Source organism: Saimiri boliviensis, chromosome 16 (assembly GCF_048565385.1).
Source record: "Saimiri boliviensis isolate mSaiBol1 chromosome 16, mSaiBol1.pri, whole genome shotgun sequence".
In the NCBI taxonomy this organism is placed as follows: domain Eukaryota; kingdom Metazoa; phylum Chordata; class Mammalia; order Primates; family Cebidae; genus Saimiri; species Saimiri boliviensis.
Window position 1 is genome coordinate 27,569,988 of NC_133464.1, and position 22,936 is coordinate 27,592,923.

The window sequence follows — 22,936 nt, forward strand, 5'->3', positions numbered from 1 at the left end:
CCAAGCAATGTACACTGTACCCAATGAATGTGTAGTCTTTTAACCCTTGAGCCCCTCCCATTCTTCCCACTGAGTCCTCAAAGTCCATTGTGCCATTCTTATGCCTTTGCATCCTGATAGCTTAGTTCCCACTTATAACTGAGAATATTTGATGTTTGGTTTGCCATTACTGACTTACTTCATTTAGAATAATGGTCTCTAATTACATGCAGGTTGCTGCAAATGCCATTATTTCATTCCTTTTTATGGCTGAGTAGTATTCGTGTGTGTGTGCATGTGTGTGTGTGTGTGCGCATGTGTGTGTGTGTGTATGTGTGTATAAAACATTTTCTTTATCCACTCATTGATTGATGGGCTTTAAGCTGGCTCTGTGTTTTTGCAATTGCAAATTGTGCTTTTATAAACATGTGTGTGCAAATTGTGTGTGTGTGTGTGTGTCTGTGTGTGTATGTAATGACTGCTTTTCCTCTGGGCACATACCCTATAGTGGGATTGCGGTATCAAATGATAGAACTACTTTTAGTTCTTTAAGAAATATCCACTTTATTTTCTTTTGTTTTTTTTTAATATTCAGTCTCCTTAGAGACTGTCAAAAATTGGGGTACTCCCTTGATGTGATGCTCTCCTTTTTCTCCTAAGAATGGGGCCGCTCAAGAACCAAACTGCAGTGATTGTCATTTCTCTTCTGGGTCTAGCCATCCAGCAGAAGTACCAGGCTCCCGGTTGGTACTGGGGAATGTCTACAAAGAGTCCTCTCATGTGTTCCATCTTCAATGGATATCAGCATTCACTCTGGTGGAGGAAGCAGGTGAGGGGACTCTGTGTGGGACCTTAGTTGCAGTTTTTTTAGGGTGCTGGTTTTCTCAAATGCTGGTTGTGCTAGCAGTAAAATTGTTACATGGACAGACTCAGGACCTCTGGTTAGCCTGGATGCTATAGGCGGTGGAGTTAGCTGTTGTTTTCTCCTTTCTTGGATCAGGGTTGTTTTTTAATTAGTTGCTGTAATGGTTTTTTGGGTTGGCCTTCAGCCATGAGATGGTGCTTTCAAGAGAGGATCAGCTGCAGGAGTATAGGGAGGATACAAGCTTGCACTAGGGTTGCTTGGATAAGTCCTCAAATTTCCCAGGCAGTGGGCAGGGCTATAGAGCGCCCAAGAGACTGTCTTTTGTCTTTGGCTACCAGGGCAGATAAAGACCATCAGGTCGGGGCAGGGCTAGGTGTGTCTGACCTCAGACTCTCCTTGGGCAGGGCTTGCAGTGGACACTGTGGAGGATGGAGGTGTGTTTCTCAGGCTGATAGAGTTGTGTTCCTGCCAAGGTCCAACAGACAGACCCCGACCCAAGGATGAATGAATAAATTCACTCAGACACAGATTTTTCAGTGAAAAAGCCCACTGGGTTGTTTGGCCATTCACTGGAAGGAGTTAACGACCACCTTACTGGACCCAACTCCCCAACTGGCAGGCTTTTACTTAGTATAGATCAAAGAACAAGGGTCTTTGGATAAACATCATTAGAAGGCAACTAACTTGAGTAGGAGGCCCTCAAGGGCAGACTGGCAAAGGTTGGTCTTAGGACAGCAAGCCATTTAGATAAACTCCTTTACATTCCCCTGTTAACTGGCCTATGCTTCAAGATAAAAGAACTGGCTGCCATAGACCTGGAATTATTCTTGCTTGAAGCTTTTGCAAAAATCTCCTAGCCTTCCAAGAAGGTTTGCAATTATTCTATAATGTTTATAATTTAGCCAACCACCCTGATCGATCCTCCACATGTTCCCAGGGGCATTATGGCTGCCTCTGCTTCATCATACAGGTCATCATGGAAGTGGGGGAAAGCTGACAGTGACAGGCCTCACCCAGCTTCCATGCAGCCAGAAAGGCCAGTCTTATTCCTACTCTGACCCCCCAACAGCACCCAGTTTATATCCAGGCAGCTGGTGAGGAGCAGCATGAGAACTTGCCCCAGGCTACAAGCCTCCCTGCTGGGAAAGTAAGCAGGGCTCTCAGACTTCCTCCCTCCCCACTGCAGCATCTATGCTCCTATCTGCACTTCCTGTCCACCCCCATACCCCCTCACCCCAACTCAGTTCTGCCCTGGAAAATTCACACTCAGTCAAAATTATTACAAATTTCAGCTGGAAGTTTCCTTCTTCCTGTGGTCTTTCCCCAATTTCACTGGCATCCCTCCCCAAGGATTCCTGTGAGATAAAGTCAGAAATGGGTTCCCTGGGCTTCCATGGTGACTGGGAGTGCCTATAGGGCTCTTTCTGCTGTTTCTTCTACTTTTATATTTTGCACGGCTATCTACATTCATTTCACCTCTAGGTAAGGTTAAATCCTTAGGCTCCCAGTGAGGATGTGTGTTGAGAAGCAGAATTTCCTCCCTCACACTTTGGATACTCACCGTTTTTCAGCTGTTTCTCAGAGTTTGTAGCAGCAAGCCACTTCTTTCAAAGGGTCTGTGAATTCTTCACGTTTTCTTGGTATGTTCCTGCAGTAGCTCTTAGACCAAAAGCTCACAATGTGAGTCTCATACACTGTTCTATCCATCTGAGTGGGAGATTAAAGTTAGTCCTGCCTCCTATCTGCCATTTTTCAAGATCCATATATCAGTTTCTTTTTATTTTAAATGTTGTAAAATGTAGCTACTTAGTGATTAATCTTACCATAACATTGAAATAAAAAAGCACATAAGCCAAATGTAACCCACACAGTCTGTATTATTCAGCAAACTTGTATAGAAAATTAAGTTCCCAGGTCAACCTATGTTCTGTCATTTTTTATAAGAGCAAAATGAATTAAGGTGATAGAGCTGGCCTGATTATATTGCCTGATTAGCAAGATGAAGCAGGTTAAAATTCCTCAGTGACATATCGTGTATATAAATAGTGCTCTTGGCAGAGAGTAATAGAAGTAGCCATAATTCAGGTCAAACCAGGATCATGACCTCTTTTGATGGACAGATTAGAATTTATAGCATGATACTATATAATAGTTCAATAACCACTACATCAATATAGACTTTAGAGATGATTTCCCTCTTCACTGAATTTATCCAAGGCTTGTGATAAACAAAATATTTAATTCAAAAACATTGAATCTATTTGGAGGATGAAAAGACACATTTTATTTTCAAGTTAACTTTGAAACACTGATGACTTTTGAAACACTAAAGGGTTTGGTGAGTAAGGAGAATGATAGTAATGTTACAACAGAGTTACAGCCTATGGAATGATTGTTTTAAGAATCAGAATTATAAATCACAGTGAAACATTCTACTATGGTAAGAATATATTTAAAGCAAGCAAAAAAAAGAACACATCCAATTCTGTTTTCACATATTTAAATTATATTTATATATGGATTGAACAAAATTTATATTATTTCCTTCTAGATATTCTTTCACTCAGGAGACAGAGAACATTGTATTGGGCATAGTTTTTAAAAATATTCTCACAATCCACAAACTCTTCCTATTACTGCTTATTTGGAATCATTTGCCTTGAGACCTTGGAAAAAGGTTTAACAGAAAAATCTTGGAAAATGCCTCATGATAGGAGCAAATGTGTTCCCCTTAGAGAACTGTGTTACAGAAATAGCTTCACCTGCAAATGTGTAGAAACAGGAAGGCAATGCAAATTATTATTCTCTTGAATTGTAAAATTATCGACAGGATAGGAAATAGAAAAGATAAGCAGCCATCCCTCTTGAAAAGAAAACTCCTGTTCTACTTTCTCTCTCCATACATAGCTCACAAGCATAGGGTGTTGAAGATCTTCACACATCTGGCTTGTGTTACATGTTTGAGGGAATCTTTTAAGTTACATAGGTATCTAAAGTCCTTGCAGTACAGATCATCTGACAAAGAACCAACTCAACCGAGATTATAGTTGTTTTGCTGCAAAGATAATTGGCAGGGAAAGCATAAAGGCAAAATCTGCCAGCACTAGAACAGTCAAGTAAAGACATATGACAGGGGCATATTGAAGGTTCCCAAAAAATACAGGAACATTATGAATAGAAGGTATAGGCGCAATAAAATGAGTAGGAAGCTCAAAGAAACAGAAGAATCTAGTAATTATTGCATTATGTGGAGGGACATGGAATACATTTTCCTTAGTAGTACAAAAATGTGTGAGTATCATGTATGATTACTTGGTTCAGTGAGAATCAAAAGAATACGCTAAAGCACTATTGAGTTTTATATACCTGCTGTTTTAAAGCAGAATATTTTGCATTTCAATCGTTAGTATATTTTTACATGCATACAAACACCCAGTGTTTGGAGGACCTCATCTCATGTCTCAAAAAGAGCAAGGGAAACTGTAGACACACACACACACACACACACACACACACACACACACATATATATCACAAACAGCATTACATATATGTGAATATATGTATCATAAATAGCATTATATATAATGCTAACATTCATGTGTGTGTATATAATATGTATATGGTGTATGTGTGTGATTACATACATATATATATGATTACATACATATATATATATGTATATATGATTCATGTGATTCAGGGGATGAGAGCCCCAAAATTGAGAATGGTTCTTGGCTTCAGGTGGGAAAACTTTCAAGAACAAGCTGGTGGTCTTAGAAACTTTTGTTGAAGCAGCAGTGTACAGCAGCAGTGAAGGTTCTGCTCCTCGTGGAGCAGGGCTACCCCATAGGTAGTGTGTCCAGAGTAGCAGCTCAAAGGCAGTTCTGCAGTCCTATTTATACCCATTTTTCATTTCATGCAAATTGATGAGAAGATTATGCAGAAATTTCTAGGAAAAGAGTGGTATCTTCCAGGTTGTTGAGTGATTGGCATGGAAAGGGGTGGTAATTCCAAGTGTTCCCATGGTGTGGAAAATTGACATGGCAAACTGCTGGGTGTATCTTACAGAGAGGTGCTTTTCCATCTTCCCTGATTTAACTAGTTCTCCATCTAGTCTGCTGTCTGAGTTCTACCTCCTACCTCACAAGCACAGATTATTTACAATAGAGTATTTAAATATGTAGTTTAAAATCCATGTGATTATATCCCGTAATCCCATGATAATAGCATAAAAAAGCACAAAATAAAACAAAGCATGCCTAACCACAGATTGTAGAATAAGCGTTAGAAGATTTCAAAGAGTACTTGAAGTCCAAGGAAAAAATTGAAGAGTAAATACTAATTTTTCTCCTTCGCAAGTGGCTTTTACATAGAGAGGATAAAGTTTTTTCCAAATTCAAAGGAATAAGAGCGTAAAAATAGTGTTCCAGGAACTAGAAAGAATTTATTAAGACTCATGTTTAAATTGGTATGGAGGATGAGATGAGTGATATTGGCAATATCTGAGCCACTTAGATTTACAGAGTAGAGCTGAGTTTCTATAGGCAGTTCTTGAGGGTAAAAATGGTTGGGAGTTGGTCTTGTTTGTGAAATAAAAGGATAAAGTTTCTTTCAGAACTGTTAAGTTCCTTTAAAGAAAGGTGTACCATAGCTGCATAAATAGAAATGGGCCAAATTACTTTGTTTTATATTTCAAGAGGACAGAACACTTAATCTTTTCTATAAAATTTTAATAAATGCTCAGAAACCTGTGCTTTGTAAGCAACAAAAATGAAAATCACTCATTAAAAGTGATTGAAGAGTTCTGCTTTTTAGAAAACAAATAATACAAATTATTTTTCCTTCAAATTTCAAAGGAAATATCTCAATTGTGTAATGCAGATGTTAATACGTTTGCATATAGCATATAAAAGTGAAGAATAATGAAAATGAGTATGTCTGTTGGCAGTAACCTGATGCAAAAAAAAAAAAAGTTATTGCTTCATTGGTACACATTCACATGTGACTTAAGAGCAAATTTATTGCTAAAATACAAATATTTTAGATGTTTACACAATAATGTGGCTTCATATGCTTGTTAGTAAAAAAATATCCCAGGACATAAATCAATTGCTTACTATATGATTAGAAAGCAGTGAAAATATTTCATAAAATATGAATTTGTTAGCAGAAAAGGGTTTTCTTTCTTACTTGATATTCATTGCTTCTAAAATATTCTTGGGAAGAATATACAAATCTTTAGTAAAACCAAAATAAATTCTATAAAACTATATCTGTTTCAGATTAGGATATTTATCAATGTTTTAATTTGGGGCAGTTGAAACAAATAACTCCATTTAAATTCCTACATTTCTAATTTTGAGAAATGGAAAGTAGATTGTATCTTCAAATCATTTCTTCCTGTTTTCCTTTATATATTCTTCTCATGTAAAACAGAGGAGAGAAGATAGATGTTTCCAGAATAAAGGCAAAGCAAATTTTATCGTGTTTTAAAAGATTAAACAGGAAGTGACAGAGGGAGGGAAAGAGGGAGAGAAGAAGGGAGAGACAGGGAGAAAGGGAGAGGGAGGGAGGGAGGGAGGAAGGAAGGAAGGAACAATAACAAAAATGAGTGTGTCTGTTGGCAGCTACCTGATGCAAAAAAAAAAAAAAATTTTACTGCTTTTTTTTTTTGGAAGGAAGGAGGGAGGGAAGAAGGGAGGGAGGGAAGGGAAGGAGGAAGTGTGGAGGGGGAAGGGATGGAGGAGGGGGAATAGAGGGAGGAGGGAGGGGGAGAGAGGAAAGAAAAACAAAACAAACGAACACACACACACACACACACACACACAGAATTAGCACCTGTGGTAAATATTTTTTATCTTCAGTCCATATAGTTTCCAAACACAGGGGTTTTGGGTATGTGCTCTTATTACAAAATTTTCACTAGGAGCAGCTTTGTATATGTGAGAACTAAAAGTATTACAAAATAAAAGTATACAGTAAGAATTTGTATATAACATCTAAATTTTGATTGTCAACTATTTCTTAGAGTCAGAAAAGGTTGGGAAATCAAGAGATACCACAGATACTGAATTGTTTTGTTTTCTTTTGAGAAGAAGTTGGTGCTAGAGAGGGGAGAATAAAAGGGAATACTTTAGTGTTTGTGCTTGCAAACAGACCTTTCGCTGGCTAGCAAGGTGTATACGTTTTCAGTGTTTATATAAGGGAAACCTAGTAGAATCAATGAAGTAATGATACAAGAAAAATTTTACCCACTTCTGGTTGCAGAGGTGGATGAAATTTTCTAGGCTCTATTGCTGATACTCTTTATTTTCAAGTAATAGTCTTGCTACTGTTATCCAACAATCTTGAATTAATGTTATCAATATTGCTACCACAAATAAAATGTTTATACTCATATTCAATAATCTAATCTTTAGTTGTACCTTCTGCTCTTATTCCTCTTGATTATTCTGTATACTTGATATTGCTGATTATTTATGTGAAAACAAGTTGGAATGTCTGATTTATATTCTTGTTTTCTTGCCATTGTTTTATCAGTGTATACAAGGGTTAAATTATTTGTGAGTTATTGATTCAGAAATTTTGTTTTTCTATTATTCTTAATAAAATTTTGTGAAATGGTTGAACAACTAAACATTAAAATGAATTTTTGTTATTGGGAACATGAAGATAGTTTATCATCAAATACAGTTTTATACATTGGCTTTTTACCTTCATTAGCTATGACTGTCTATTGAGATACTGGACATTGATATATTGGATATTGCCTAATAATAATTGTCTATTGAGATATTGGATATTATCTATTGTCTATTGTCCTTTGTGACTTAATTACCTAATCAATATATAATTGTTGAAAAAATGAATTTTCTATCAAGTGCTAAAATAGAAAACACCCTTTTCACTAACATGCTACCAAATATATGTTAAATAAAATTAAAATTATTTTGTCAAATGAAGTTCATATTTTCAGTTAAAGAAATTTTGGTAAATTGCTTTTTGGGTTAATAAATTTAAAATATAATCTTGATTAAAACAGACAAGGACATAACGTTAATAAGTTCTTCATGTCAATCATATAAAATAATCATTTCACATATATGAGGACATGAAAAGATGTTCAGTTTTGTATGAAATAAAATGCAATAGGTATGAGGATAATTATAGATGAGAAGTTAGTATCACCTATGACTTTCTATTGATATATTGGACATTAATACATTTGATATTGCCTATTGACAATTGTCTATTGAGATATTGGATATAATCTGTTGTCTATTGTCCTTTGCTGGTTTAAATTATATGATACTTTTCTTAGAAATGCTTTTGGACAATATCCAATATATTAATAGACAACTGTCAATAGACCAACATCCAATATATCCAATATTGTCTATTATCTATTGAATAAGTCTCCCTATTGATAATTGTCTACTGATATATTGGGCATTGATATACTGGATATTGTCTATGGACAATTGTCTATTGATATACTGGTTGATATATTGGATTTGTACAAATATATGTCAGTGAGCCCAGGAGAGAAACACTGTGATTCTGGAGATGCATATAAAACCCAACACCCTAGAAAATTAAATGTTAGATGTTTTTCAAATTATTTTTAAGTGAAGCTAGTCCATTTTGGGTTTGAACTCTCAATTCGATATTAATTTTAAAGGTACCATTCATGGTATGTGCTCTCTGGAATAGGAGTATTTTTATTTTTATATTTTTCAACATCAAATCTTGTCTAGATTTGAGTAGAGAGGAAGAGAGGAAAGTTCTGAAAAGATAAACTTTATCATTCTAATTTCTATGTACTCTTAAGTTCTGCTGGAAAAGTTAAGATACATGAAAAAGTTAATAGAAAAACAATTTGAATTATCATCCTTGTAAAAGTACCATCCTTCAATATGTACTAGATGCTTGGGTAAAATACATGTGTATATATCCTGCACACACATGTGTATACATGCATACACTCATGCACAAACACACATCTACACATTCATTTGTAACAACTACCACCCTGTAAAGCTGCCATAGCTAACAATTTTTTACATTGCGTATCACATTTATCTTTAAACCTGAGAAAGCAATGAAAGGAAATTTAAAATTGTCTCCTGTTCTCATATATATGAAACAATTAAATTTCTATTTCTCAGCACTTTATATTTATCTCCTTTGACCTCCTTGAACAAAAACATGTGTTTACTTGTGCCTTCATGAGGACTTCTCAGCTCTTTGAGCTTTTTTGCTCTACTCCCTTTTCTAACCATAGTCAGTGTCCCGAGGACATCTTTTTAGACTGATTTCCTACTTACTCCACTCTACCTTGGCAAGTGTGTCCACACTTACAGTTTCAAATACTATATCTGGCATTTTTCCCAGCTTTTCCTTTACTCACATCAATCTTTTCTTCTCACTATCACCATCATTTTTCAGGTTTATCTCAGTTTACAATCAGAATGTGTCAATATCTGCATACTGACAAAAACAAAATTAAAATGAGATAAACTTTTTAAGACTGACACAATGCATATTCTACTATCAGTTGTATATGAATGATAATTAAAATTTTTGTTCCAGTCTCTATATCATTTAGCTTATGGTTTGAACTTTTACTTTAAAATTTTCTCCAAATATACCATTTTGGATGTTCTTTTGTTTTAACAAAATGACTTATGTTATTTCAATATACCTTCAGTAATTCCTAGATTCAATAATCTTGGCATGCACATTTTATTTTAAAAATTATTGCAAATTCCATTTGTCTTATAAAATCACCAATGTAAAATATAAATTAATTCTAAGGTGGAAATTTAATGATTGGAGAATCCAAAGCTTCAGCTTTATATGTGATATCAGGATGATTAACTTCTGCACATAATTTTGCATATAGAAATTTTTAATAATCTGTTATACTGAAAGATATAATGCATGTTTCCTGATAGAGAATGCTCTTTTTTTAAAAAAATCAACATTGTATATAAGTATTTTTTATCTAAAATGTCCAAGTTTACTTAGACCTAGTTGTGTGCTAAAATCCAAACCAAAAGGAAGGATTCACTGTTTTGTCACTAAAATTATTATTGCTACCACTGATTCAAAAGTTGGAGACATTATCATGTATAGTAAGTTTCATTAAAAAAATTTTTAAGTTAGGTGTTATTCAATATTGAGGATGTGGCCGAAAAATATCCAAAGTCTATTGGAAATACGTGCCTTTAAAAAAAACACTATTATTGGCTGGGCACGGTGGCTCAAACCTGTAATCCCAGCACTTTGGGAGGCCAAGACGGGTGGATCACGAGGTCGAAAGATCGAGACCATCCTGGTCAACATGGTGAAACCCCGTCTCTACTAAAAATACAATAAAACTAGCTGGGCGTGGTGGCACATGCCTGTAATCCCAGCTACTTAGGAGGCTGAGGCAGGAGAATTGCCTGAGACCAGGAGGCGGAGGTTGCGGTGAGCCGAGATTGCACCCTTGCACTCCAGAGCCTGGGTAACAAGAGCAAAACTCCGTCTCAAAAAAAAAAAAAAACAAAAAAACACTATTATTAAGATACATAAAGAAGGCAAAGAGCAATAAAAATGGAAGTAAATCATTATTTTATCCCTAAAGTATTTTAAAATATGAGTTAAATTTTTATTTAGCCTTGTATCTGATAATCAAAATAAGGAAGAAGAAACAGAAATAACAGTACTGAAAACCATTTACTTATAAATAATAATAATGTGCCTGCAGAGAATAAAAGTTACTTTAACACTGCCTTGTAATCATGCCTTGTAGCTATTGTTTTATGGAGATCTACTTCAATAATTGTTCTGGAAATTTGTTTCTATAAACAATTTCTTGATTGTTGTATTGAGAAACCTAAATGAACAGGCTCTTTGCTAGACTGTTGACATTTAGTTCATTCCTTGTAGAGAAGGAGTGTAGGGATGTTTCCATCAAATATTAGACTGCAGAGATTTTGTTTGCAGAGCCCCTATCTTTTTAATCTATTTATCTATCTAATCTATTATCTGTCTATGTATCCACCCACCTACCTACCTGTATCTTGAGCTATGGAGGTATCTATGCCATATTTTTATAAATACAGGAAATATTCTTTAGGTTGGAATTGGCTATTTTGAAAGTTTTACTGGATGTTTTAAATTTTAAAACATCCTTTCAACTGTCCTTTCAACTTATTACACCCTTTTCAAAATATTTGAATGATGTACAGTGTGGTTTCAAAAATTGTTAACTGGGTATAATTCAAACCAGACTTGTCAGTAGCCATGCCAGTATCTACTTTACCATTTTGTACTTACAGCCTTTAGAAATCCAGAATGTGGTGCCATCAGGATGAAGAAAATGACTAAGACCTGCAGTGGGATCAGGAGTAGGACCCATGCAAGACTTCTGGGAAGCCGAGGAAGGTATGCAGAAGACAAGATCAGAAATTAAGGATTATTTAGACATTGAAGAGGAGCTATAGTAAGTCAGGTAAATAAAAGTATTTTACTAAATACAGAAGGATCAGTGCACTCAGTCATTTAATTCTGTTAGAACATTCGACCCAAGCCAACCTATCCCCACTTTGTTTTCCTGTAATCTTAACAATTTTCAGATAATTGTTTCCTGCACTAGTATGTCAGAGTCTAAAGATAGACTCCCAGCCTTAGAATTAAAACAAAGCATCTGTTGCAAAGAATAAAGCTGCTTTTTCCTCCTCAAATAGCTAAGATCTGTAGTAAACAAAGAAAAAAATTGTAAAGTTGTTTTGTTTCTCAAATTAGAAGTGCCGATAATATTACTACCCTATTTGAATGGAATGTACATGATCTATCAATAATTGTAATTTAGCTTACTGTTTCTTTGTAAATTAAACCAATCTAGGCATTTTCAAAATGATTTCAATATTATATACTTTGGATAAATCAGTCACAGTAGAGCTCTTTTAGAGCTCTACACTCTCAGCTCTTTTAGATACCTCATGTAAGTGGGTTCATGCAATATTTGTTCTCCTGTGACTAGTTTGTTTCACTTAACATAATATCCTTCAGGTTTATGCATGTTGTAACAAATGGCAGGTATGTTAGTTAGTTCAGGCTACTATAATAAGATATCATAAATTGGATGGCTTAAACAACAGCATTTATTTCTCAGAGATCTAATGGCTATGAGGTTCAAGATCAAGGTATTGGCTGGTTTTGTTTCTAGGGAGGGTCCTCTTTCTAGTCTACCACCTTGATGTATCTCTACACGACAGAGAGGTAAAGGAAGCAAACTGTCTACTATCTCTTAGAAGGGAACTGTCTTCATCTAATCACCTTCCAAAGGCTCCATCTTCAAATACCATCACACTGGGGATTAGGGTTTAAGCATATGCCTTTTGGATGACACAAACATTCAGTCTATAGCAGGAATATTTCCTTTTTAAAGGCCAAAAAATATTCCACTGTATGCATACACAGCATTTTCTTTATCCATTCAGCAGTTGGTTGACATTTAAATTGTTTCCACATCTTGATTCATGTGAATAATGACTGAAATGAACATGGTAGTGCAGATATCTCTTTGAGATGCTGTGAGTAGAGAGACATGGCAAATTGTTATTCAATGATATAAAATATCACTAACATAGAATCATTAAGTTCTGGAGATTTACTGTACAACAAATATACTTACAGTTAACAGCACTGTATTATATTCCTTATAATTTATTGAGGGAAGATATAATGTTGTTTTCCTATTTTCTTACCACACACACACACACACACACACACACACACACACACACACCTCTCTTAGTTTGCCCTTAAACTTCTCCAGGTCCCATTTTAAACCACTAATGCACACAATCCTATGTATCAGTAAACAAGACAGGAGTCAGTATGCATTTAAATTATAACTACATATTACTCATGAGAGAAGGGGAGACCACAAGTGAATCCAACATTTTCTCTCTACTTCCTGCTGGCTCCTGATGTTGACATACAACTCCAGTCCTTTCTTGGGTGTGTGTGTTTTTTGTGGGATTCGTGTTACTTTTAATTTATTTTACTAATGTCTTACAGTAAGTGTGAGGAGTAAAGACAGGGTTGGGGTAAAGATAAGGAAGAAGAGAAAAGCATCTTTCAAGTTCCTTGAACTATTAAAGTATGTGCTAGGATAAGAAAATTTAGTAAAAGCATCATGTCCTTTCACTAGAGCTCTTAAAGAAGACATGGAACAGAGACGGGGCAACTCTTCAGCTGTGGCATAAGTGACTGCTCGACAGAGAACAAATCCTGCATCAGCCTTGGCACACGTGAAAGACTGGGCAATGCAGATGCTACACAGTTGGGCAGATGAAGAGCTGACTGGCCAGCATCTACTTCTAGCAAGCAAGTAGGCACATGCACACCCCTTCTCTGGTTTGAATGTCTCTTCCTCTCTGACAGGACCCCATCAACTGTGCAGCCATGGGGTAAATGATGGGGAATTCTTTTAGAAAAGAGAAAGATTACTTTTTTTATATATATTTGCTTGTGGTTGATTGACCAGAAGTGGTTTCTTTTACTTTGGGGCAGTAGCACTGTGTTCTTCCAAACACACACACACACACACAAAATCCAACATTTAACACTCATAAAAGGCATAGGAGGGAGAAAGCAAGGACTCGTTAGCACTTAGACTAGTGGGAAGGGGAATACATGAATTCTAAGGGGTAAGGGCACGAGAAAGCTGATTCTATATCACCACAAATGAACTGACACATAAAGGACACGTTGGCTTTTTCCACTCATAGAAACACTCACTTCTAGCTTATACACTAGTAAATCACTTCTAGCCTATACTACTAAATCCAAGGTCAGCATAATCACAGTTTGAGATAACTATTTGCTGTGCTTCTAAAGTAAAGGTGAAAAGCTACATCCTTAACAGTTTTTCCCCCTAATTAAATAGATTTGTGTAAGCAAAAAGCCTAAGGTCTAGGGATATTTTTCATTATTTTATTTGTTTGGGGAAACCCTTAAATTTCAGCACTGCCATTTTTTTTTAACCTACATGATTGAAATAATATGAAACAGGCAGGGATGAGTCATTACACGAATCATAGACATGGTCAACACACATCTAATTTTACCCACTGAGCAAAGAGAGCTAACGGGGCTAAGACCTTTTGAGAAAAACCAAAATGTGTTTAAATGGGAAGACTACTACACTAGACAATTTTTTTCCTGCATGGAAAAAAAGGATATATGGAATTGAGGGAGGTAGAATGTGTACATTAAACAAACACATATTATTAAACAGTTCTATCAGAGTGGAATTGGGTGTGGACCATTAGTTTATCTTTGGCAGTAATCTTACGTTTTAGGTATCTAGAGTAAGATTATTTAGCGAGGTAATGGCTGAGTAACGTCAACAATTTTAATTTCAGTTCACAGCAAATGACGATGATCACAGATTTAGAACCTTAGTTTGTACTTCCTCTGCACCTGAATCATTGATCACTGTGGAGCTTGAGCTGAAAGTCAGAAAGCTGTATTCTCAGATAACTCGTCTGTGATTGCTCCAGGACTGCAGTTTACTTTAATCTAAGGGGTGGTTTTCTTATTAGGGAATGTAAATACTAAATACTAAATATGAGACTGAAGCCTTAAAGACATTTTTTTTTCTTTTTTTTTTTTTTTTTTTTTTGGGAGACGGAGTTTTGCTCTTGTTACCCAGGCTGGAGTGCAATGGCGCGATCTCGGCTCACCGCAACCTGCGCCTCCTGGGTTCAGGCAATTCTCCTGCCTCAGCCTCCTGAGTAGCTGGGATTACAGGCACGCACCACCATGCCCAGCTAATTTTTCGTATTTTTAGTAGAGACGGGGTTTCACTGTGTTGACCAGGATGGTCTCGATCTCTTGACCTCGTGATCCACCCACCTCGGCCTCCCAGAGTGCTGGGATTACAGGCTTGAGCCACCGCACCCGGCCCTCCTTAAAGACATTTTATAGTGGTGGCAGGTGGTATGGTTTAGGAATAGGCTGTTTAACAAGTCAAATGTGTATCATTTCCTTTTAAGCATTAACTTTTTCAAAGCAGTGGCATTATATTTTTTGGCTTGAAATGGTGGTTTCTTCCATATTTGATTTCTCGGTTTTCTTAGTAGATATTACTGTCTCCTCTAACATTTCTTCACAACTTTCCCCCATCTGGGAGGTCTGCTTAGATGCTACCTTAGATGCCTCCTTCTCCTGTTTCTTAAGTGATAGCCCAGAGGATGAGACTTTGGAGGTTGTAGAACTGAGGATTCTAGGTGGGAGCAGATAACTTGGATTGGGAAGTGGATTCAGCCACGAAATGCTTAACCCACGTGTCTCTTCACCTTCCAGCAGTTACCCGTAAGCTGCTACCTCAATAGCAAGAGTCATTTTGACATTGAGCAGGTCCTGGTAGTCCCAAAGGTGGCGTGCCATCTCACTCTTGGTGTTCCTCAGATCATTCTCCAGCTGCCCAGTGCTATCCTGGTAGCCAGCCACTTCGGCACTGTGCCGCGCCTCCAGCTCCAGGATTTCCCTCTCCCAAGGACTCCTTGGCCCCGCACAGGCCCTCGGTCTCGACGGTGCGCGCCTGCAGCTGGCACCGGTACTGTGGGTCTCCTCGCGGCTGGTCTGGACGGCCTCGGTGCTGCTCGCCACCTGCTCGTTCAGGTTGGCAAACCTGAACTTGTACCATTACTCCAAGGACCGCAGGTTCTTAGTAGCCAGGGACTCATACTGGGTGCGAATCTCCCTGAGCGCCAAGCTCAGGTCTGGTTTAGCCACAGCCACTTCCACCTCCGCCGCGGCCTGTGATGACGCCTGGTGTGGCCAGCAGCTTGGCTACCTCCTCGTGGTACACCAGGCGCACGAAGGCCAGCCTGTCTAGCAGCGACTCCACCTTCTACTCCAGGTTCGGGCGGGCCAGCGTGGCGCCGTCCCCGCCGCGCTGCTGCGCCTTCAGGGCGCGCTCCACGCCTTCGCGTCCACGAGCTCTCCTCCTCGCAACGCATCCGCAGCAGCTGCGCCTCCTTGGCCAGCCAGTAGCGCTCCAGCAGGGCCTGCGCGTGCGCCAAGCGCGGCTCCTCCAGGTGCGCGCGCACATCGGAAGAGCTCGCCGCCGCGCGACGGCTCGGCGTGGCGCTGCCTCAGCGCCGCCAGCTGGGTCGCCAGCGCGCGGTTCTGCGTCTCCAGCTGACACCCCTTCGATGAACGCCGTGAAGCGGTCGTTGAGGCCCTGCAGCTGCTCCTCGTCGGTGCAGCTGATCTTGTACTCGTTGGCGCGCGCTGCCGTCTGGCTTAGGTCCAGTCTGTCAGACGTCGGCGGCCGGCGACAGGCCAGGCCGAGGAGCAGTTGGTCGAGGAGGGCACGTTGCAGCCGGACACCGACTGCGAGCTGCCCGCGCCGCTGACCCGGAGACGCATGGACAGGCGAGAGCCATCCCCAACACTTTGAGGTAGGAGGAAGAGGAGCACAGGGGGTGCTCCCAGCCAAAGCTCTTGGTGCCGGGTTTGGGGGCGGGGGTGCATGCGGCTTCGGCGGGAACAGCAGAAGAAAGGAAAGATGTGGCAGGCAGGGCCCCCCGTCCTTTCGTCGTGAGCGATACATGAAACGAGGAAGGGGTGAAACTGTGCCTCTGCAGAATTGCTAACTACCCGCAGATTTAGGAAGTGCTGCTGGTCGTCTGAGAGTTAACCGTATATATAAAAGTGTCATCAATCTCTGCCGCTTGTAAGAACCTTTCTATTGACAACGCCACAGTCTTTTCTCAAAGATATAGCTGCTTGATACTTAGCAGAACATTCATCTATGCTTTCAGTATGAAATGCATAGATATCTGCAAATATTTGCTAATTTGTGAATTCATAAAACATTTATAGAGTGAATATTTTATATTAGGTATCACTTTAAAACTGGGCATAGACCCATGAACCACATAGTGAGGGTATTGGTCTCGTTAAGGATTCAGTTAAGAGAGTTGAGTGTTATATTGAATAATAAAGTGAAACAATATTGTACACACAAGGTATATACGTTGGGTTGCAAGAGGATTCTTTTTCTTTTTTTTAGATTGTACTTTAAGTTCTGGGATACATATACAGAACATGTAGGTTTGTTATATAGGTATACATGTGCCATGGTGGTTTGCAGCACCCATCAAACTGTCATCTGCATTAGATATTTATCCTAATGCTATCCCTCCCCTGGGCCCCCACCCCTCAACAGGCTCCAGTGTGGGATATCCGCCTTCAATCCATGTGGTCTCATTGTTCAGCTTCCACTTATGAATAAGAACATGCAGTGTTTGGTTTTCTTTTCCTGTGTTAGTTTGCTGAGAATGATGGTTTCAGGCTTCATCCATTTCCCTGCAAAGGATGTTAACTCATCCTTTTTTATGATTGCATAGTATTCCATGGTGTTTATGTGCCACATTTTCTTTATCCACCCTATCATTGATGGGCATTTGAGTTGGTTTTAAGTCTTTGCTATTGTGAGTGAACAGTGCTTCAGTAAACATACCTATGCATGTATCTTTATAGTAGAATGATTTCTAGTCCTGTGGGTATATACCCAGTAATGGGATTGCTGGGTCAAATGGTATTTCTGGTTCTAGATCCTTGAGGAATTACCACACTGTCTTGCACAATGGTCAGACAAATTTACACTCCTGCCGACAGTGTAAAAGTGTTTCTATTTCTCTTCATCCTCTCCAGCATCTGTTGTTTCCTGACTTTGTAATGATCACCATTCTAATTGGTATGAGATGGTATCTCATTGTGGTTTCAATGTGCGTTTTTCTAATGATCAGTGATGAAGAGGTTTTTTTTTTGTATGTTTCTTCGCCACACAAATGTCTCCTTTTGAGAAGTGTCTGTTGATATTTTTTGACCACTTTTGATGGGGTTGTTTTATTTCTTGTAAATTTAAGTTCTTTGTAGAATCTGGATATTAGCCCTTTGTCAGATGAATAGTTTCCAAAAATTTTCTCCCATTCTATAGGTTGGCTGTTCACTCTGATGATGGTTTCTTTTGCTGCAGAAGCTCTTTAGTTTAATTAGATCCCCCTTGTGAAGGACCACTTCAAGGAGAACTACAAACCACTGCTCAAATAAGGGAGGGCACAAACAAATGGAAAAACATTCCATGCTCATGGATAGGAAAAAATCAATGTCATGGAAATGACCATGCTGCCCAAAGTAATTTATAGATTCAGTGCTATCCCCATCAAGCTACCATTGACTTGCTTCACAGAATTAGAAAAAACTACTTTAAATTTTATAGGGAATTAATAAAGAGCCCATATAGCCAGCACAATCCCAAGCAAAAAGGACAAAGCTGGAGTCCTTATGCTACCTGACTTCAAACTATACTACAAGGCTGCAATAATCAAAACAGCATGGTACGAGTACCAAAATGGATATATAGACCAATAGAACAGAACACAAAGGCCTCTGAAATAATATCATACATTTACAACCATTTGATCTTTGACAAACCTGACAAAAACAAGCAATGGGGAAAAGATTCCCTATTTAATAAATGATGTTGGGAAAACTGGCTGGCTATATGCAGAAAACTGAAACTGGACCCCTTCCTTACACCTTATACAAAAAATAACTGAAGATGGATTAAAGACTTAAACATAAGACATAAAACCATAAAAACCTTAGAAGAAAACCTAGGCAGTACCATTCAGGACATAGGCATTGGCAAAGACTTCATGACTAAAACACCAAAAGCAATGGAAACGAAAGTCTTTTTTTTTTTTTTTTTTTTTAATGGAGTCACTGTCACTCAGGCTGAAGTGCAGTGGCATGATCTTGGCTCACTGACGCCTCTACCTCCCAAGTTTAAGCAATTCTCCAGCCTCAGCCTCCCAAGAAGCTGGGATTATAGATACCCACCACAAACCATGGCTGATTTTATATCTTTAGTAGAGATGGGATTTCACCATGTTGGCCAGGCTGGATTTGAACTTCTGACCTCAAGTCACCCACCTTCCTTGGCCTCCCAAAGTTCTGGGATTGCAGGCATGAGCCACCATGCCCAGCCAAGAGGATACTTTCTTAAGTTGAAATCTGAGTACTAATACATATCTATTCATCTAAAATTCAGGAGAAGCATTCAAGTACAAGGAACAACCATTGCAAAGACCAAAACTGGAAGTAGCATGGTATCATTCTGGAAACTAGAGATTCCCAGGATGGCTGAAACATGATAATCATATGAAACCCCTCTATGCCTTTCTCTCCTTTGTCTTTATTGGCCACTTTTAATACACTTATTGGTAAGAGAACCAGCTTTTCACAGGTGAAACATGTCTTAGCTCTTTGCACTATTATGCCACTAACTCAAGCTTTCTTCTCCAATTGTACAGGGATGAGTTGTCATTACGCCCCGGAGAGAAACCTTGACCCTCATCCATGTGGCAGCAGAGGGATGGGACCCAGTGAATGGGAACCACTGTATTTATTTCCTCTGTTTTCTTAAAACAACAAACAAACAAAAAGAACCTCTTTATCCCTATCTACTTACTGTCACCAAGCTTTATCTCATTCCAGGAATGCGGAATACAAATACATTTTGTGCTGTGCAACTATGTCCCAGCCCATTTACTTTTACACCTGATGCTGTGTCCTCCAAGTAATTGATTTAGGATCTGATGAAATTTTCCCAGCTTTTATTTGGAGTATTGTACAGAAGAAAATAGCAACCCACCTTTAATATTTCAAGTTATCTGCCTGCCTCAGGTGAATAGTCTACATATCTTTCTGTCAGAATAAGGGAGAGGTATTCTTTCTGTTTTTGTTGTCATCAGGTACTAGCATTCCAGCACAGCAGATACTTGAGGAACAGGTGCTGGGGTAGAGGATGTCAGGAAGAGTAGAGCTGTGAAAGCATCTAGAGAATTGGAAGATCCTGTGAGATGATTAGTGGGAACATTTGGTGTGTAGTCTTTTGAGAATTTAGGAGGTTTCTTGTTCTTTCCCTTTCTCTGAGAAACTCAGAATTCTTGCTGTTCAATGCTGGTTTTGAATAATATATTTCAACCACTGTGTTAAACAGCCTATATGCATGCTTATGTATGTGTATATACACATGCACACACACACACATATATGTGGGTATGTGTAGGATATGTAGGATATCTATATATATATATAAAATATATAATTATATAGACTTATATGTAAAGTAGGACATAGATTGATAACACTTAAAAACAGCATGAGTCAGACATACACTTATAAAAATTAAAATTCAAATTCAGCAGGTATGTAACAAAATATTTTATTGTAAATATCTTTTACCTTATGTCATAATATTGATTGACCAGCAATCTACCAGTAAGCTTATATTACATAGGACTTCTTTGTGGTGATTCTGAAGAAAAATATAGAAATGTGTTAAATGTGTTTATTAAAGTCATGAGTCTGATGATACAGAAAAATACAAAAAGCTAGAAGTTGAAATTAAAATTTTATGGTAGGATATGATATTGCATAATTAATTTAAAATATTCAATGTAGGTTTAGACAGACTTGTTCTAGCATTGTGTCTTAACAGTATCAAATACATGGTCCATCACAAACATAAAACTAGTAGCCATTTGCAGGCAGAATCTATAAGTCCCTCTGTTTTTATCCTCTATGTTGGTCAGTTTCAATGAGATATCATTAGTTTTGCTTTTGTGAGCAAAACTATCAGAATATTCACTTTCCCAATAGGATTTAACCAAGACATTCTAATCATAATCCTTTCTTTCAAGAAATGTCACTAACATGGCAAACCAGGCATCCATTGCCACCCTGGTAGATCTTTATGTGGATAAAACTTGTCTTTAAGCTGCAGACAGCTCTTTAATCTTATAATGGTTCAGAACTGTCGAACTGTATTCTGTTTTTAGGCTTTTCACTGAAAGAGAAATCCACTCTGAGTCTCTTATTTTATTAACCTATTTGGCTGGATAGATCAAAGTTTTAAAAATAATAAAACCAGGATTTCTATGACTGCATATAATGATACAGTTCTCCTACAGTTCTTGTGATTTTAGTACCTATAGAGATTAGAACATTTTTATTTTATATTTGGCATTGTGTAAATTTAAATCACAGTGTTGTTCCCATTATTATATTTGAGATGTAAATTCTTAAAAACAAATGAAAATATACCTATAAATCTAACATTTCTTTAAATACTACAAGCAAATAATGCCTTAAATATAATAACATCTAAAAAGGTCACATTTTTATGACAAAATCTAAGCTTTTAGTGACTACTTTTTTCTATATTACTATTTTTTACACAGAAAATATACTAGAATCTCACAATTGTGTCACTTCTCATGGTCCTTCATTATTTTATCTCCCCTCTTTCTTTTCCTTTTATTAAAACAGCAGCGGTCTGTTTGGAGGCCCCCTGCTTGGCACTGCTGCAGGGATTTAAACTTCAGCAGGTTCAAAGAAAACAAGAATTATAAGGAGAAGCCTTAGATTTATATAGATTCTTTTGAAAAGCTCAAAGTATGAGAAAGCTTGCATGGTCAGGGTTAAGGTTACAAAGGGTGGAACATGGCAATCTCTGTATTCTTGTCAGCCTCTCATCCTTCTGTATGATTCCAAAAACACCTTATTGAAAATGGTAGGTACATTATCAGTCAGAGTCCCATCAGGAAACACAGTTCTACTCATATTTTTCAAGAGTCTTTATGAAATATTTGCACAAGTAAGGTCTGGGTTAAGGGAGATAACAAAGGGCATTGAGACATTCAGAGACTAATATGCCTTTCCTGGCCTTACACTGGAAAAGATAACAGGAGGAAATTAGGCTGCTGAAGCCCAGTGAGAGTAAGATCCACGGAGGAATGGCTGGCCAAGGGGTGCTGTAGTGGTCAGTAGATATAGGCACAATCTTAAAATGCTGCCCACAGCAAGAAGGGTAGATAAGAGTGATTCCTTCTCCTTTCCTCTCATCTCCCTGTACCTCCAGATTCACTCACCTAATTGGAAGCAAAATCATATGGAAGCCTGAGTAATACAGCCTGTAGAGGTCCTTCTATTAGGACACAAAGAATAGAGAATGAATGTAGAACAAGGCAAAAAAAAAAAAAAAAAAAAAAAGGCACAGTCATGACTGTTGCCATTTAGACTTTTTTTTCCTTTGCTCAAAATGAGTAATTGGTATTCACTAGAGCAAAGACAATATTCTAATAAATTATAATATTACTGTGGGATGATATCAGTTAAGTCATCCTGCCACTAAAATATAAATTGTAACATTAGCCAGCTCCAGAACTCGTTGTATGAAGGAGAGAAAATTGAGGGGAAAAAGAGGTTGAAATAGCCAAGTAATTATAGATAAGGAAGTGCATAGCTGCAGAGATGAAATACACAAGACATGGAACATAAGAACACAGGTGTAAATAGTATCTATAAGTATAAATAGTCTTTTGTTTTGCTTAATTTTGTTTATGGTTCTTATAATTCTATATTTAGGTACTTATTTCTTTGAAATTATATATCCCCTACATACTCAAAGTAGTATGGTTACAGTGGCTGATCATGTTGCATACAATAGAAGCATTTCAGTCCATCATTTATCTAATCCTTCAGACTCATTCTTCAGCATTATAGGAATGGTATAGCCCTTCAACTTTATGACCATAGGCTAATATTGGACACAGATTTCAATCATTCAATCAGTCAGTTTATTTGATTCAGGAACTCATGCTAACATATTAAGTTATAATGCACAATTTGATAGATTCCACCCCATTTAACTCTATATTATCCTTATTCCTGTAACCCTTTTAGAATCCTTTTCCTCTAATACTCCCCCAAGTTAGCTGATAAAGTTGGAATAAATTCACTGTTCCTTTGAGGTATATGTATTTTCTTTGGAAACCAAATTCAATTTTTTTTCCCTCTGGATCATGTTGGAGTTTAACTTTTGTTATATTTTCTGGACCTAGTGATTGTTCCTGAAGAATATAGGGTTCTCTTTGCAAGTAAACTGACTGTGTTAAAATCATGGCATGATCTTTATTGAAGGAAAGACTTGTTTCTTCATACAAG

The 22,936-nt window shown here is 37.8% G+C and overlaps 1 pseudogene; it reads right to left on the minus strand.

The window, feature by feature from the left end:
- Positions 1 to 14,929: 14,929 nt before the first annotated feature.
- On the minus strand, positions 14,930 to 19,253 carry LOC101034118 (alpha-internexin pseudogene; annotated as a pseudogene).
- Positions 19,254 to 22,936: the final 3,683 nt, after the last annotated feature.